At 43.9% G+C, this 15,957-nt stretch overlaps 1 protein-coding gene across 1 annotated transcript in view; it reads right to left on the bottom strand.

Annotated features, from left to right (window-relative positions):
• Positions 1-11,400, bottom strand: part of LOC119946690 (ras-responsive element-binding protein 1-like) — a 249,262-nt gene extending 237,862 nt beyond the window's left edge. Inside the window, exons 1-2 of the mRNA XM_038768104.1 lie at positions 11,139-11,400; positions 10,639-10,851 (exon numbers count right to left, since the gene is read on the bottom strand). The gene's annotated coding sequence lies outside the window, so the exon portion shown is untranslated. The remainder of the gene's footprint in view (positions 1-10,638; positions 10,852-11,138) is intronic.
• Between the last annotated feature and the right edge of the window lie 4,557 nt (positions 11,401-15,957).

Consider the following 15,957-nt stretch of genomic DNA (forward strand, 5'->3'; position numbering starts at 1 on the left):
TCTCAAGTTTCTGCATACCCTGTTTAGCATTCAGGGAGATGTTCAAGAGAATCCCAGATCATTTTTCTATAAAAACATTCAGGCCATGTTTCCCCACTCCTCATTAACCTCCAGTGGTTGCCCATTCACCTTTGCATCAAACAAAAACTCCTCACAGTTGCCTCTAAAGCATTCGATCACTTTGCTCCCTCAGACCTCACCTTCCTGCAGCTCTCCTACTACAACCCAGCCCACATACTTCACTTCTCCAATGCTAACCTTCTCAATGCACTTCAGTCTTGCCTATCTCACCACCAACCCCTCACTCACATCCTGCCTTGGCCCTGGAATGTCCTCACTCTTCATATCCACCACACAATGACTCTCCCCGCATTTAAAACATTATTGATCACACATTTCCTCCAAGAGGCCTTCCCTGACAGCCCTCATTTCCTTTCTCCCAGTCCCTTCTGTGTCACCCTGACTTGCTCCCTTTTTTCACCTCCCCTCCCAGCCCATGGCACTCATGTACATATCTGTAATTCACTTACATTAATGTCTGTCACCCTCTAGACTACAGAGGGCAGGCAATGTGTCTGTTACATTGTTAGACTGTTCCCTTGCAAGCACTTAGTACAATGCCCTGTCCACAGTAAGCAGTCAATAAATACAACTGACTGACTGCCTATGCAACAGGAGCAAAACTTTCAGGTATATTTAAGATGCAATGGCAGATTCTTTGTCTCTCTATTTCCCTATAGACAATTATATGAACTTCTAGTTAAAAACTGGTTGTCAAAGGTAGTTCAGCTTTCATAATGAAGAGAAATACAAGAGTTTCCCTATCTGGAGCAGAACTCATCAGGTAATTTTGGTTCAGTAAACTTTAGAGCCCCACTCAAGGCTTCTGAACTAAGAGAAAAACAAATATGACAGCCTATATGATAATGAATGCTTCCTTCATACTTATTGGTAAAAAGATGTGACATATTTCTATTTTACAGAAACAAAGGCCCTTCTCCTTTATTCAGTCATCTGGAATGTTCAAAAGGAAACAGCTTAGTTCAGCAATACTTAATGAGCAAATAAAATGGCAGAAACATGATATTATTTTTATGACAAAATGAGTCAAGCTGGCAGTGTGGCCTCATGGATAAAGCACTGGCCTGTGAGTCAGAAGGACTGGGTTCTAATCTCAACTCCACCACTTGTCTACTGTGTGACTTTTGGGCAAATCACTTAACTTCCACATTCCTCAGTTACCTCAACTGTAAATGGGGATTAAGACTGTGAGCCCCATGTGTGATATGGACTGTAACCAACCTGATTAGCTTGTACATGGTAAAGTGCCTGATACATTGTAAGTGTTTAACAAATACCATTAAAAAAAGAAAAAAAAAGCAATTGGCTTACCCTAAAAAAGAGTTGTTTTAAAAAAGTCCCAAAATCATGAAGGTTATTAGAGGGAAAGGTTAGGTTTATTAGAAAGCACACCTCTTCCCCCCACCCAATAATAAATACGATTGAATGAATGAATGAAAGATAGAAAAAGTGCCATTATTCCTAATGAATATCTTCTGGTGTCACCATCAGCAACGGAATGCAGAGCTGGATGAGCCACTGGTCTGAACGTGAATAGCAACAGAACACTAATTTAAACCTTCTAAATATTCAGTGACGAAAGGGCTTTACAGATCCTCCTTGGCAAAACTTGATGAAATCTTTGAAGGGGAAATACCTGGAAATTCATGGTGGGGGGCTGGGGAACAATGGGGGTTTAATCACAGTTATCAAACACCACCTTTGCATAGATAATCTGCAGATGAATCTCTTCTGAGGCATGTTGCCTTTGAGACTTTACAGAGACTTTCAAATTCTTTTAACAGTACTTGCTTAATTCACACTGAAAACAGTCTCCACCCTATCTCCTACTTCTGAAACACCTCTGACTGACTGGTAGGCCCAGGCAAAACGTCAAACTAAAGTACCTTTACAAGAAACACCACAAAGCTAAAGGAATCAAGTTTTTTTTTTTCTCCCTGACTCTTCCTCCTTTTTCTTCCTTCCCTCCCCTCCAAAATATCAGCTTCCATCATTACTGAGGGTTGCAGCTTCCCAACAAGCCTCAAGTTACTAGAGACAGCCCTTCATCCTTCCATTGTTCCTCCTGAGGCTACAACTCCCAATTTCTCCTTGAATAACCAGATTTTCAATACCAACAGGCTCCAAATAAGAGAGTTATCAAGAACAAATTCAAACATAGCTTCGAAGGTCACTAACTGAAATGCTTCCATGCTATCATCTTAAAAGAAACAATTTCATGAGTAAAAATAATAATAATGGTATTTGCTAAGCAATTACTATGTGCCAAGCACTGTTACAAGCACTAGGGTAGATACAAGATTATCAGGTTGTCCCATGTGAGGCTCAAATCCCCATTTTACAGATGAGGTAACTGAGGCACAGGGCAGTTAAGTGATTTGCCCAAAGTCACACAGCTGATAAGTGGCAGAGTTGGGATTAGAACCCACGACCTCTGATTCCCAAACCCATGCTCTTTCCACTAAGCCACCCTACTTCACCAAGTATCTTTTACATACCACATTTCCACATTTCAATTGACAATATAGGCTAGAGAATTTAAATATACAAAATAGATCCTTTTTGAGATTCTTTTCTCCTTGGGAAGACAAAGCAAATATGCCCCAAAACAAAAAAAAAACTGTTTTGGAAGCAAGGTTTTTATGTCTCCCCATCATATGTGGTATTCCCTTAGATATTAAGGAATAGGCCCCTTGTGGCAAATGTCCCAGTTCCATGGGATGTGTCCAGAGACAGATGTTGGGTCCCTTTGTTTCTCTATTCAGACCTGAATTCTAGGTCTCTACGATACCATTTTCAACAACACAGAAGTCTTAGTTCCCTTTACCTGGTAGTGAAAAGCCACCACTCAAATTTCACCTGCTCTCTGGGTCAAAAATGTATTATTTATTTCCCCAGATTAAGACTTCTAGTAATCACACCTCCTAGCTATGCTTGCTTAAATGCTTACTAGATGCCGAGCATTATGCTGGGCACTGGAAAAGATATAAAATAATGAGATCTGATAAGGATAACCCACGTTGGGCTCACAATCTAAGGGGAACATCAGAGGTATCTTATCCCTTGTTTTATAGAAAAGCAAGCTGAGCTTAAACCCAGGGAGGTTATGCATTTGCTCAAGATAGCACACAGAACAACCTAGGAGACAGTTGGGTTTAGAAACCTGGATGCCCTTCTCCTTTCATTAAGCCATGCTGCCTTCTACTGTTCAGTCTATTTCTAGACTGTAAACTCTCTTTGGGCAGGAAAAAGGTCTGCTAATTATGTTTTATTGTACTCTCCCAAGCGCTTACTGGTTTATTCTTCTTTGGAAAACCAAGTTCTCAATCATGGGATGGTGTAGCTTCATAGTCTGTGGAGCCCACATTTCTTCTAGCCAAAACTTTTAAGAGCCTTACCAGAATTCATTCATTCATTCACTCATTCAATCGTATTTATTGAGCGCTTACTGTGTGCACAGCACTGTACTAAGCGCTTGGGAAGTACAAGTTGGCAACATTTGGAGACGGTGCCTACCCAACAGTGGGCTCATAGTCTAGAATGGGGAGACAGAGAACAAAACAAAACATATTAACAAAATAAAATAAATAGAATAAATATGTACAAGTAAAATAAGTAAATAAATAGAGTAATAAATACGTACAAACATATATACACATATACAGGTTCTGTGGGGAAGGGAAGGAGGTAAGGCGAGGGGGATGGAGGGGGGAGAGAGGAAGGAGGGGCTCAGCTGGGAAGGCCTCCTGGAGGAGGTGAGTTCTCAGTAGGGCCTTGAAGGGAGGAAGAGAGCTAGCTTGGCAGATGTGGGGAGGGAGGGCATTCCAGGCAAGGCGGATGACAGGCCAGGGGTCAGCGGCGGGACAGGCGAGAACGAGACACGGTGAGATCAGCGGCAAAGAAGTGGAGGGTGTGGGCTGGGCTATAGAAGGAGAGAAGGGAGGTGAGGTAGGAGTATATATGTATATATACTGTATATATGTATATATGTTTGTACATATTTTTTACTCTATTTATTTATTTATTTTATTTGTACATATCTATTCTATTTATTTTATTTTGTTAGTATGTTTGGTTTTGTTCTCTGTCTCCCCCTTTTAGACTGTGAGCCCACTGTTGGGTAGGAACTGTCTCTATATGTTGCCAATTTGTACTTCCCAAGCGCTTAGTACAGTGCTCTGCACATAGTAAGCGCTCAATAAAAACGACTGATGATGATGATGATGATGAGGGGGCAAGGTAATGGAGAGCCTTGAAGCCGAGAGTGAGGAGTTTCTGCCTGATAGTGACAGTGGTTCTTAAACTTTTAGGGACTCTTCATCATTTCTTCTCAGAGAAGTCGTGAAAATGTAAAACTGATTAGTCGTCAACCATATGGAGAGAATAAAGTGATTTCTTTTTAAAGGAGCCTTTGCCTATTGCCTTTGGCTGAGTAAAGGCCTATATCTAATTGAATGTTTTATCAATTAAGGAAAAACTTTTCACATCCTCATGGTCTGATTCCAAATTTACTACCATATTGCCTTTCTCTCCTTTGAGTGCAAATTTACTACACTGTAACACACAAGTTTCAAATAACAATATTATTAGCACATGAAATTAAATTCATCTGATTTCTTACTAGCTTGCTATTGGTACTGTAAAAGAGAATGTTTACAAAAATGCCTGGGTTAATTTTAGCATCTTTTTGTTTAGCTGCTTAGTAACACTTATCCTATGACCTTTTAAGTACCACCTACTTTTGAAAAGATAATGAATGGAACCATTAAGGGGGTCCACGTATGATTATAAATATTGACTAACATTCGCTTCTCCTCTACCCACTTCTTTCTCTGTTCCCTCCAAACTTTTCTGACCAATTAAACAAGGCAATTTGGCTTGCAGGCAAATTTCATAACCAGAGATCTGAAACTGCAGTGCCAAAATTTCACTCATTCATTCAATTCATTCAATCATTCCACTGTATTTATTGAGGGCTTATTCTGTACACAACACTGTGCTAAGCACTTGAGAGCACAAAAAACAATAAACAGACACATTCCCTGCTGACAACAAGCTTACAGTCTAAAAGGAGAGACAGGCATTAATATAAATATATAAATTAAAGATATATACGCAAGTGCTGTGGGACTGGGAGGGGGAATGAATGAAGGGAGTAAATCAGGGTAACACAGAAGGGAGTGCAAGAATAGGAAAGGAGAGCTAAGTCAGAGAACTCTTGGGGGAGATAAGCCTTCAGAAAGGCTTTGAAGTGGGGAAGACTAATGATCTGACAGACTTGAGGAGGGAGGACATTTCAGGGGAGTGGTAGGATGGGGGCAATGGGTCGGTAGCAAGATAGAGGAGATCGAGGTACATAGTGTACAAAGTGTACAGCCTGGGTTGTAGTAAGAGAGTAGCGAAGTGAGATAGGAGCAGGCAAGGTGACTGAGTGTTTTAAAGCTATTAGTGAGGAGTTCCTGTTTGGTGAGGAGGTGGATGGGCAACCACTGGAGTTTCTTGAGGGGTGGGGAAACATGTCCTGAGAGTTTCTGTAGAGAAATAATCCAAGCAGCAGAGTGAATATGGACTGGAGTGGGGAGAGAAAGGAGGCTAGGAGGTCAGTAAGGAGGTTGATACAGTAATCAAGGCAGGATAAAATAAGTGATTGGATTAACAATATATGGCAATATATGTTGCCAATTTGTACTTCCCAAAAGCTTAGTACAGTGCTCTGCACATAGCGCTCAAGAAATACGATTGATGATGACGATGATTATTAACAGGGTAGCAATGTAGATGGAAAGGAAAGGGTAGATTACAGTAATGTTATGAAGGTGGACTGAAAGGTTTTAGTGATGAATATGTGAGTTGAATGAGAGAAACGTTATCAGGAATAGCATCAAGGTTATGCGATAGTGAGACAGGAAGGATGGTGGTGTCATTTACAGTGATGGGAAAGTCAGAGGGAGGACAGGGTTTGCGTGGGAAGATAAGGAGTTTGTTTCTAGGCATGCTAAGCTTGGTGTGACCGGAGGACACCCCAGTATGTCTTGAAGGCAAGACAAAATGTGAGAGTGGAGAGAGGGAGAGAGATCAGGGTTGGAAATCAAGATTTGGTTGTCATCTTCACAGAGGTAGTAGTTGCAGTCCTGCGAACAAATGTTTTCCCCAAGGAAGTGCGTATGGATGGGGAATAGAAGGGGACCCAGAACTGAACCTTAAGGAAGCCCCACAGTTACGAGATGGGAGGCAGAGGAGGGGCCAATGAAATAGACTGAAATTGAGTGTCCAGAGAGAAAGAAGTAGAAAGGAGAGATAAAACCCTCTGGACTACAAACTCACTATGGGCAGGGAATGTCTGTTAATTGTTATACTGCACTCTTCCCAAGAGCTTAGTACAATGCTCTGCACACAGTAAGTGTTCAATAAATACAACTGAATGAATGAATAGGAGAGAACAGGGAGTGCACAGTGTTAGTGAAGCCAAGGTTAGATAGTGTTTCCAGGAAAAGGGGGAGGTCAACAGTGTCAAAGGCAGTTGAGAGAATGAAGAAGATTAGGGTGGAGTAGAGGCTGTTGGATTTCACAAGAAGATCATTGGTGACCTTAGAAAGGGCAGGTTCTATGGAGTGAAGAGGACGAAAGCCATACTGGAGAGGGTCAAGGAGAAAATTGGATGAGAGGAATTTGAGACAGCTGGTGTAGACAAGACTGGTAGGAGGGAGATAGGGAAACAACTAGAGAGAGCCAGGGGTTAACAGGGGAGATTTTTTGGTACTCACCACAGACCAACAATAACTCCAAAGTGACAATTTTAAGTGAAAGGTAAATCACATATTTCGTCAACACTGCTGGACCAAAATTTTTAATGTTTTCTTTTTCATCAAGTATGGCTGTTTTTCTAATTATACCTCAAATACCATTTGTTGACTGACTGACTGACTAACTTGGTGCTGGAACCATATCAATACTGCAACTAAAACTGCCAGTTTTTAAAATTCAAAATAAAAATCCTATTATCTAAAGGTCATTCTCACCAAGCATGTAAACAGTAATGGAAGAAGCAGTACCTGCACCAGCTAAGTCAAGCTCACACACCACACGACACTACAAACTCTTCTCAACAATTTCCATTTTGAACTGATCATAAGTACATAAAATCTACAGAGTGATTTTTAGTACTAAAAAATACGAGACACTAGGAGCATAAACCAGAGATGAAATTCATCATTAAAATAGAATGCATTATGTACCAACAGTACATGTGGGTCTTACTAATCTTCATTAAAGAGGTGGTGACTCTCTGCTTAATTAGAAGATGGAGATAATTTGCTTGGAATACAAATCCAATAGGGGTCATTTTTCTCGGAATACATGTGTATCTACAAGTGTGTGCGGTCATGCATGTTTGCAAACACACAAACCCCACCACCTCCATACCCTGCCCCCCTACCCAATGCCTTCAGCAGTGAAAAAAATGGAAGAATATCCTTTAGGGTATCCTCAGGGATACCCGATCATGGATACACTAATATTCTCATGGCCCACCTCAGCATGAATCCTTAGAAGCATCCTTTACCCTGACTCCACCTAAACTACTGACTGGAATCACAGGAACAAGTTCTGTACCTCAAAAAAATCACTTACTTCAGCAATGTTCTTTAACCTGCACAAACATCAGATCAAATTATATTTTAGACCTTGCATCTACTTATTAAAATACACAACCAAATCCCTTTGAAGGGTCTTAAGAAAAGAAAATGAACAGAAATGGTGCAACAGTTGTTGTGAATAATCATAATAATAATAGTATTCATTCAACTCTTACTATGTGCCAAGTACTGTACTGAACCCTGGGGTGAAAACAAGCATATTGGGTTAGACACAGTCCCTGTCCCACAGGTGCTCACAGTCTCAGTCCTGATTTTACAGATGATTTTAACATTACTATAATCTACCCTTTCCTTTCCATCTACACTGCTACCCTGTTAATCCAATCACTTATCTTTTCCTGCCTTGATTACTGTGTCAACCTCCTTACTTACCTCCTAGCTTCCTTTCTCTCCCCACTCCAGTCCTTATTCACTAGAGACTGGAGAGAGGGAGAGAGATCAGGGTTGGAGATAGAGATTTGGCACAAAGAAGTGAAGTGCCTTACCCAAGGTCACACAATAGAGAAATGGTGGAGCTAGGATCAAAACCTGTGACCTTCAGACACCCAGACCCTTGCTCTATCCACTATGTTATGCCACCTCTCCCTGCACATTCCCTTAACAGTAATTCAGGGTTTTTTTTGAAGGGGGTAAAGAGTCAAACCGATTGAAACATATGAGACAAAAACTTGAAAAAAATGTGCATTACTATCTGTTTTCTGTCACTGGTTGCAAATACCTTGCTACTTTGAGAATCACTCATTCAAGAAACAAACTATTTCCAACCGGTTCTGGAGCACTGAGCTCAGGAGCAGAAATGAGTAATGATTTTCTTCCTATTAGAGTCAATTCCGAACAGGTTTTGCAAGCTGTTTTAAATACATATATTTATATATAAAATCTCCTTCCTCCCCTAGCCCAACTAGAATGCCTGTAGAATTCCGTAATGGAATGAGAACTGTTCCTCCGGTTCTGGGGTCACGTTCTATATTTCAACCAGTAAGGCACAAGGGGAGGGCAAATCTGCTGAGCAAGGAAAAAATATTCTCCTCCTCTTCTACTGCCCATCAATGATGCCTTGCAGAAGGCGTTCGAAGTCAGTGCTAAACTTTGTGCTGTTAGTGTTAAAAGGAGGAGGTGGGCAACTTGTCAAGCCATTCAACTCTGACAAAGTTCAATCCTTCCCCCTTCTTCCCAACCACTCCCACGGGGGGGGGGGGTAGAGGGAGGAGGGGAAAGGGGGGAAGAAGGGAGGGGAAGTTTCAAGCACCAACTGATCATCACCAATTCCTCTTCTCGCACAGGCCTGCTCTGCCTGACAACAGAATGAGTTGGTTCCTGCGGCCCGAAGGTGCACCATTTCAAGAACGGAGCACTTACAGCGCTTTACCGCCCCATCCCCCACCCTCCCTCTTCCGTTGGACGAGAAAAGTAGCACACACAAGGAGAGGACAAGTTGGCTTCGCTGAGCTTTCAACACCACAGTTGTTACTCGCGGCGGAAAAGGGCCCCGCTCACGTAACAGCAACCGCCCGGCCGAGCGAGGGAGGAACTGTAACCTCAACGCGACCCCACTTCGCCACCCAGAAAGGGGGGGCGGGGGGGGAAGCCGCTCAACGGGAGGCAGCGAAAAAAACCCTTTCCCTGCTTCCTATCATTAATTCATTCAATCGTATTTATTGAGCGCTTACTGTGTACAGGGCACTGTACTAAGCGCTTGGGAAGTACAAGTTGGCAACATATAAAGACGGTCCCTACCCAACAGCGGGTTCACAGTCTATAAGGGGGAGACAGACAACAAAACAAGACATATTAACAAAATAAAATAAATAGAATAAATATGTACAAATAAAATAAATAAATAAATAGAGTAATAAAGACGTGCAAACAAATACAGGCGCTGTGGGGAGGGGAAGGAGTAAAACGCGGGGGATGGGGAAAGGGAGAGGAAGGAGAGGGGTCAGTCTGGGAAGGCCTCATTAAGTTCTCAGTTTCCTAAGAGACGAGACAGATCTCCAAGAGACCACATGGTGGGGGGGGGGGGGGGGTCGCGTAAGAAGAGGAAACACCCGTCTGGAAAACTTTGTGGGGGGGGGGGGCCGGGACATCTTTCCGCGTTATGCATAAATACCGTACCTATTCATACCCTAACAGATATACTCCCAACTGGGCCCCGTATAGCAGACGGGGACGGGGACTGAGAAAAGGGAGGGGTGGGGGGGGAAAGAGTAGAGAAGAAAGGTGAGGGTGAAATTAGGCGCGCGCGCAGACGGACGGACACACACACACACACTCTCCCACACCTTGATCCAGCAGACGATGACCACTCAACAATTCAGTAGTAAAAGGCAAATGTTACCTGAAGAACTCTTGTTTCAGATATTGCCCAAGGGTCTCCCTGCACTCGTGATGTTTCATGGATATGTGTATTGCTTGCTTGCGCGCACACAAACGTACACACACACACACACACACACACATACATGCTGCTGACAAAAACATGTCCGCACAACCCAAAAGGAAAAGAAAACGCTTCCAGTAAAGTTGACTACCAAGTCTGTGGCACATGAACTTAACTTTGGACCGGGAAAGGGCACAGCAAAGGGACTGGGGAAGGGCACAGCCATTAGAGACCCCCCACCTCACCAGAGATAGAAAGTGGGGGAAGGGAGAAGGGGAAGGAGTGAGAGCAGAGGCTCGGCCGCACAGAGATCAAAGTACTAATCTAAAAGACACAGACCGATGCTTCCAGCGTCCAAAGGAACACTGGCCAAGTTGGCACTCACAAAATGAAACTTTAATACCTTAAAACGGGTGTCACCTCAGCTTTAAAAAAATCCAAGAATGATAAAAAAGAGTTTAAAGAACTTCTCAACCCCCACACCCTTTTCGAAAAGAAGGGGAGGATGGAACACGGAGTTACTTTAAAAGATGTGCTCGCTGGCGGATCGCACACCATCCAAGTCCTTGTAGTTCCTGGTTAAAAATAAACTTTGCACCACGAGAAGGAGGTGATCTGGCCGGATCCTGAGCTCAGACGTTTTAATATGGATGAGTTTCAGGTCCTGCAAGCAAAAACGCTGCTGCTGCTGCTGCTGCTGCTGCTGCTGCTGCTGCTGCTGCTGCTCTCAGGGAGCTGGTTGGTAGAGTCAGCAACAGGGAAGGGAGAAGGAGCAAGGGAAGGGGAGGAGAAAGAGGAAAAGGAAAAAGATGAGGGGCAGCGCAAACATCACGACTGCCGAATACATTTTCGGGAACCAAACCGCCAACTTTTTCTTAACACAAGCTTCAAAAAGAGTAACTGGCAGACTTTAAAAAAAAGAACAACATACTAAACCCAAACGTTGTTCAAAGACGTCTCGCTCAGCTACAGACACTTTTGCTGCCACTCAAAGTCAGGGAGAACGGCATTCCCATACTTACGTTCGACTCTACTGGGGTTGTCCTGTTTGCGCCGCGACATGATTTGATGGTGACTGATGGGCTTGAAAGGAAAAAAAAGATGAAAAGTTGTTCCGGAAAAGGAATCAAAATGGCGTTTCTGGATGTGCAAAGTTCATCAACTCCACAATAACTTCTCTTCCTCCTCTTGTCCCTGAAGGAGGAAGATGGGAAAAAAGTTACAGACCACTCTAAGTACCAAAGTGATTTTCTCCGGGCCCCTTTCTCTCGCTTATCCCCACTTCCCCTCACTCCCTCTTACACTCAGTAATTCGCTCCCTCTCTTACCCTGATAAGTAGACGCATCACGTGCTTCCCCTTCTAGTCTTCTGGGGACGTGTTACGGGACGGCCGCCGCCGCCGCCGCCGCCCCCCCCCCCGCCGCCGCCCCCCCTTCGTCCCCCTCCCCCTCCCCCTCTCCCTCGCCGCCCCCGCCCCCGCCGCCGCCGCGAGGCGGGTGTCCTCTCACCACATTGGGAATTTTGGGTAAATGCTACTCTTATTATTAGAACAGATACTTCGACCCTCCTAAGTTAACATTTTTTTACAGAGTTCTCGGATCCTAGCTTTTTTGTTTGTTCATACCGGTTGCATTTACAGTAACTTTCCTTTGCTGGAAGGTGCTGGGGGTTGGTTAGTGTGCTTGGTGTTGGTCTGAGTGGGAAGGGAAGGAAAGAGGAGAGAAATGAAGGAGAGGAGAGGGGAGATGACGGAACAGCCGAAGTTAACACCTTAGATTTTCAGAGCTTATGTCTACCAGTGATGTTTTCTCTCTCTCCCATTGCTGGCCTTCCTTCACTCTCCTTTCTCCCTTTTTGTATCTGACGGAGAATGGGGCAAGAGATGGAATTTATCTTCATGCCTTCATGAGAAAAGCCACTTGGAGGATTGCGGTCTCCTCATAATAATAATTTTAATAGTGGCATTTGTTAAGCGTTTACTAGGTACCAGGCACTGAACTAAAGGCTGAGGTGGATACAAGAAGATCAGGTTGATCACAATCCCTGACCTACACTGGGGCTCACAGTCTTTAATCCCCATTTTCCAGATGAGGTAACTGAAACACAGAGAAGTGAAGTGCCTTGGCCAAGGTCACACTGCAGAGAAGTGGCAGACCCAAAATTAGAACCCAGGTCCTTCTAGCTTCCAACCTTGTGCTCCATCAGTTAGGCCACACTGATTCTCATCAGGCCTTCACTGCTTCAGCAGCCCTGGCTACACACATAGTAAGTGCTTAACAAATACCATCATTATTATCACACACCTTTGTCAGGGGGAGTGTACACTTACCCCTTACTACAAATCCCACAATTCTTCTACTGACATTCCTACTCACCATCCATTATTCCAAGTGAATTTGGCATATCTCCTCCGATTTGCCACTTCCCCATCCCTACCTCCTTACTTCAAAGACAGTGCCTTCTGACCCTCTCCCACACTTTTAACCCAGCTTGACCTGGTTTCTTGTTAACCACTAGGCAATGATTCCAAGACTCAAATGAAGGCAACCAAAAAAAAGTAGTGTCTTTGTGCTGCCAATCAATCAATCAATGATATTTATTGAGGGTTTACTGTGTGTGGAGCATTGTACTAAGTGCTTGGGAGAGTACAGTGCAAAAGAGTTGCTAGACACTATCCCTTCCTATGAGGAACTTACAATCTAACTGGGGAGGCAGACATTAAAATGAATTACTGGAAGGGAAAGTGTCAGAGAAATCGGGGGTGGAGCAAGTGTCTTAGTGCTGGCGGGTTATGGACTCCTACCCTCATCCTTTCTACCTTTTGCTTTTCCTCCCTCACAATATCTTAGTTCTCTCCTGGTCAAGAGGAGGTGGGGCTGAGAGAAGAAGCAGTGATGCCTTCCAGCCTTTACCTCTATACCTGACATCCCTCCCGGCCCTTCCCTTCCCATGTAAGCACTCAATAAATACGATTGATTGATTGAATGAATGAATGAATGAATGAATGAATGAATGAATGCCCTCCTTCTGCGAACCCTCATGCGAAGCCTCTGTTCTCTGAGGGAACAGGAGTGTGGCAGATATAGGAAGCCAGGGAACCTCAAGTTCATTCTCCTCACCCAGAGCTGGCCCCACCCTGCAACTTGGCTGAGGTAGCAGGGAGTGGGGAATCACCAAAGTTCCCAGAAATACCCAGGCTTGTTTGTGTGCTCCAAAACAGCTCTCACTCCCTATACACACACCTGCTGATTATCATTTTTGTGGTAGGTGGGACAAATGGTCTCTTGTCTGTTCCCAGAAACTTCATAAGAAGCCTTGGGAGAATGAAAGGCAGACGAGCAAACATTGCAACTCTGTCCCCATTGCAACAGAGGCAACAATAACGACTCTCTTGGGATTCCCTAAGCTCTTGGATTTAGCTGAAAAGGTGAAGAGCACAGTCTGTTCCCCTCCACTTCCTACCTTCTCCCACCCATACCAGCCAGACAAGCTGAAACCAAACTAAGCTAAATAAGCATTGTAGTTAGGCCAAGGTTTTGAGGTCCATGATCTCCTGGTGAGTAATGATGGGAGTGAAGATGTGCAACAGAAAAGTGCACCTCAGGAATTCTTGGTCTCAGTCCTTAGGATTCAGTTCCCTTAATTGTTTCCATTTGGTTTTACCATCACCCTTGGCAGATTCCCAGAAAAATATGCTTCTATACACATCACTGCTAGTAAAGGTTTTGCAGGAGGGTTAATGGTAAGCCTGGGCCTCCATTCCAACTTGGAAATAGCTTGTCCACATATGGTAGGAGTAGTTTTAGGGGTGCATGATGGAGGCAGTCCCTTGAAGATGCCCATTTTCATGGAAAAAATGTCTGGTGCAGGAGCCCCAGAGGTAATAAGGCCCAGGCTTGGTCCAGGAGCAGGAGGAAGCAGAAGGAGAAGGAGCAGGAGGGAGGATTAAACTAAGACACTACTGTTTCAATAAATAGTTTCCCCTCTTCTAAACTTCTCCCCATCCCTAACTAGGACTGAGCCAGGATATTGCCTGAACTGTCAAGTGCTTTGCTCTGACCAAAATGCCTGGGACTTAGACTCAAGGGGAAAGGACCAATTTTAGTGGCCAGTAGTCAGAATAAGTAATCAATCAATCAAACTATTCAGTATTTACTGAATACTTACTACTTGCAGAGTACTTTACTAAATTATTGGAAGAGGACAATACTATGGAATTGGTAGACATGTTCCAATACCACAATAATAATTATAATAATGGCATGTATTAAGCGCTTACTATGTGCAAAGCACTGTTCTAAGTGCTGGTGAGGTTACAACGTGATCAGGTTGCCCCACAGGAGGCTCACAGTCTTAATCCCCATTTTACAGATGAGGTAACTGAGGCACAGAGAAGTTAAGTCACTTGCCCAAAGTCACACAGCTGACAATTGGCGGAGTTGAGATTTGAACCCATGACCTCCGACTCCAAAGCCCGTGCTCTTTCCACTGAGCCACGCTGCTTCTCTAGAATCAGGTTGTCCCACAGGGGACTCACAGTCTTCATCCCCATTTTACAGATGAGGTGACTGAGGCCCAGAGAAGTGAAGTGACTTGCCCAAAGTCACACAGCTGACAATTGGTGGAGTCGAGATTTGAACCCATCACCTCTGACTCCAAAGCCCGGGCTCTTTCCACTGCACCACACACTATAAACTTGCAGTCTATAGAGGAGGAACAGGAGCATCAGCATAGCCTAGCAGAAAGAGAATGGGCTGGGAGTCAGAGGACCTGGGTTCTAATCACAGCTCCGCCACTTGTCTGCAGTATGACCCTGGGAAAGTCACTTAACTTCTCTGTGCCTCAGTTACCTCACCTGTGAAATGGAGATTAAGGCTGTGAGGTCCACGTGGGACAACCTGATTACCTTGTAACTACCCGAATACTTATAACAGTGCTTGGCACATAGTAAGCACTTGATAAATACAATTATTATTATTATTTGATCTGTGAGCCCCATTTGGGACAGGGATAGTACCTAATCTGCATATCTTGTATCTATGCCAGAGTTTATTATAGTGCTTGGCACATAGAAAGCACTAAAAAAAATCACAGTATCACCATCGACCATTCTGGCTGTGGGACCAATTAATTGAATCCATAGAAAAAATCTTCCTTAAATTTTGAACTTAGCTGTCTTCTAGGAGAGGGTCTCTCTCCTGCTTTCAGGGTTTCCATGGACCCCAACCCTCTCATCTTTTTTTGTCATTGTTTTATTTTTTTGTTTTCTTATGGTGTTTTTTAAGCATTTAATGTGTGCCAGGTACAGGGACTTTCTCTATATGTTGCCAACTTGTCCCTTCCAAACGCTTAGTACAGTGCTCTGCACACAGTAAGTGCTCAATAAATACGATTGTTGATGATGATGATGATAGGAGGGGGCGAGGTGATGCAGAACCTTGAAGCCGAGAGGAGTTTTTGTCTGATGCGTAGGCTGATTGGTAGCCATTGGAGATTTTTGAGGTGGGGAGTAACATGCCCAGAGCATTTCTGCACAGAGGTAATCCAGGCAGCAGCGTGAAGTATAGATTGGAGTGGGGAGAGACAGGAGGATGGGAGATCAGAGAGGAGGCTGATGCAGTAATCCAGTCCGGATAGGATGAGCGATTGTGTGCGTAAATATGGTGATGGCGGCGGTTGTTCCAGATGGCCACCAAGTCGCCGGGCGACTAAAGAATTAGTCAGACAGCATGTGACTGCCGAAAGTTTTAATAAAGTTTTTATTGGTAAGGCCGAAGGCCGAATAGGGTGTAACGCACCTGGTGAGCTCATTTCCTTAAGGGAAAAGGCCCGAGTGCCCA

This window comes from Tachyglossus aculeatus, chromosome Y2 (assembly GCF_015852505.1).
Source record: "Tachyglossus aculeatus isolate mTacAcu1 chromosome Y2, mTacAcu1.pri, whole genome shotgun sequence".
In the NCBI taxonomy this organism is placed as follows: domain Eukaryota; kingdom Metazoa; phylum Chordata; class Mammalia; order Monotremata; family Tachyglossidae; genus Tachyglossus; species Tachyglossus aculeatus.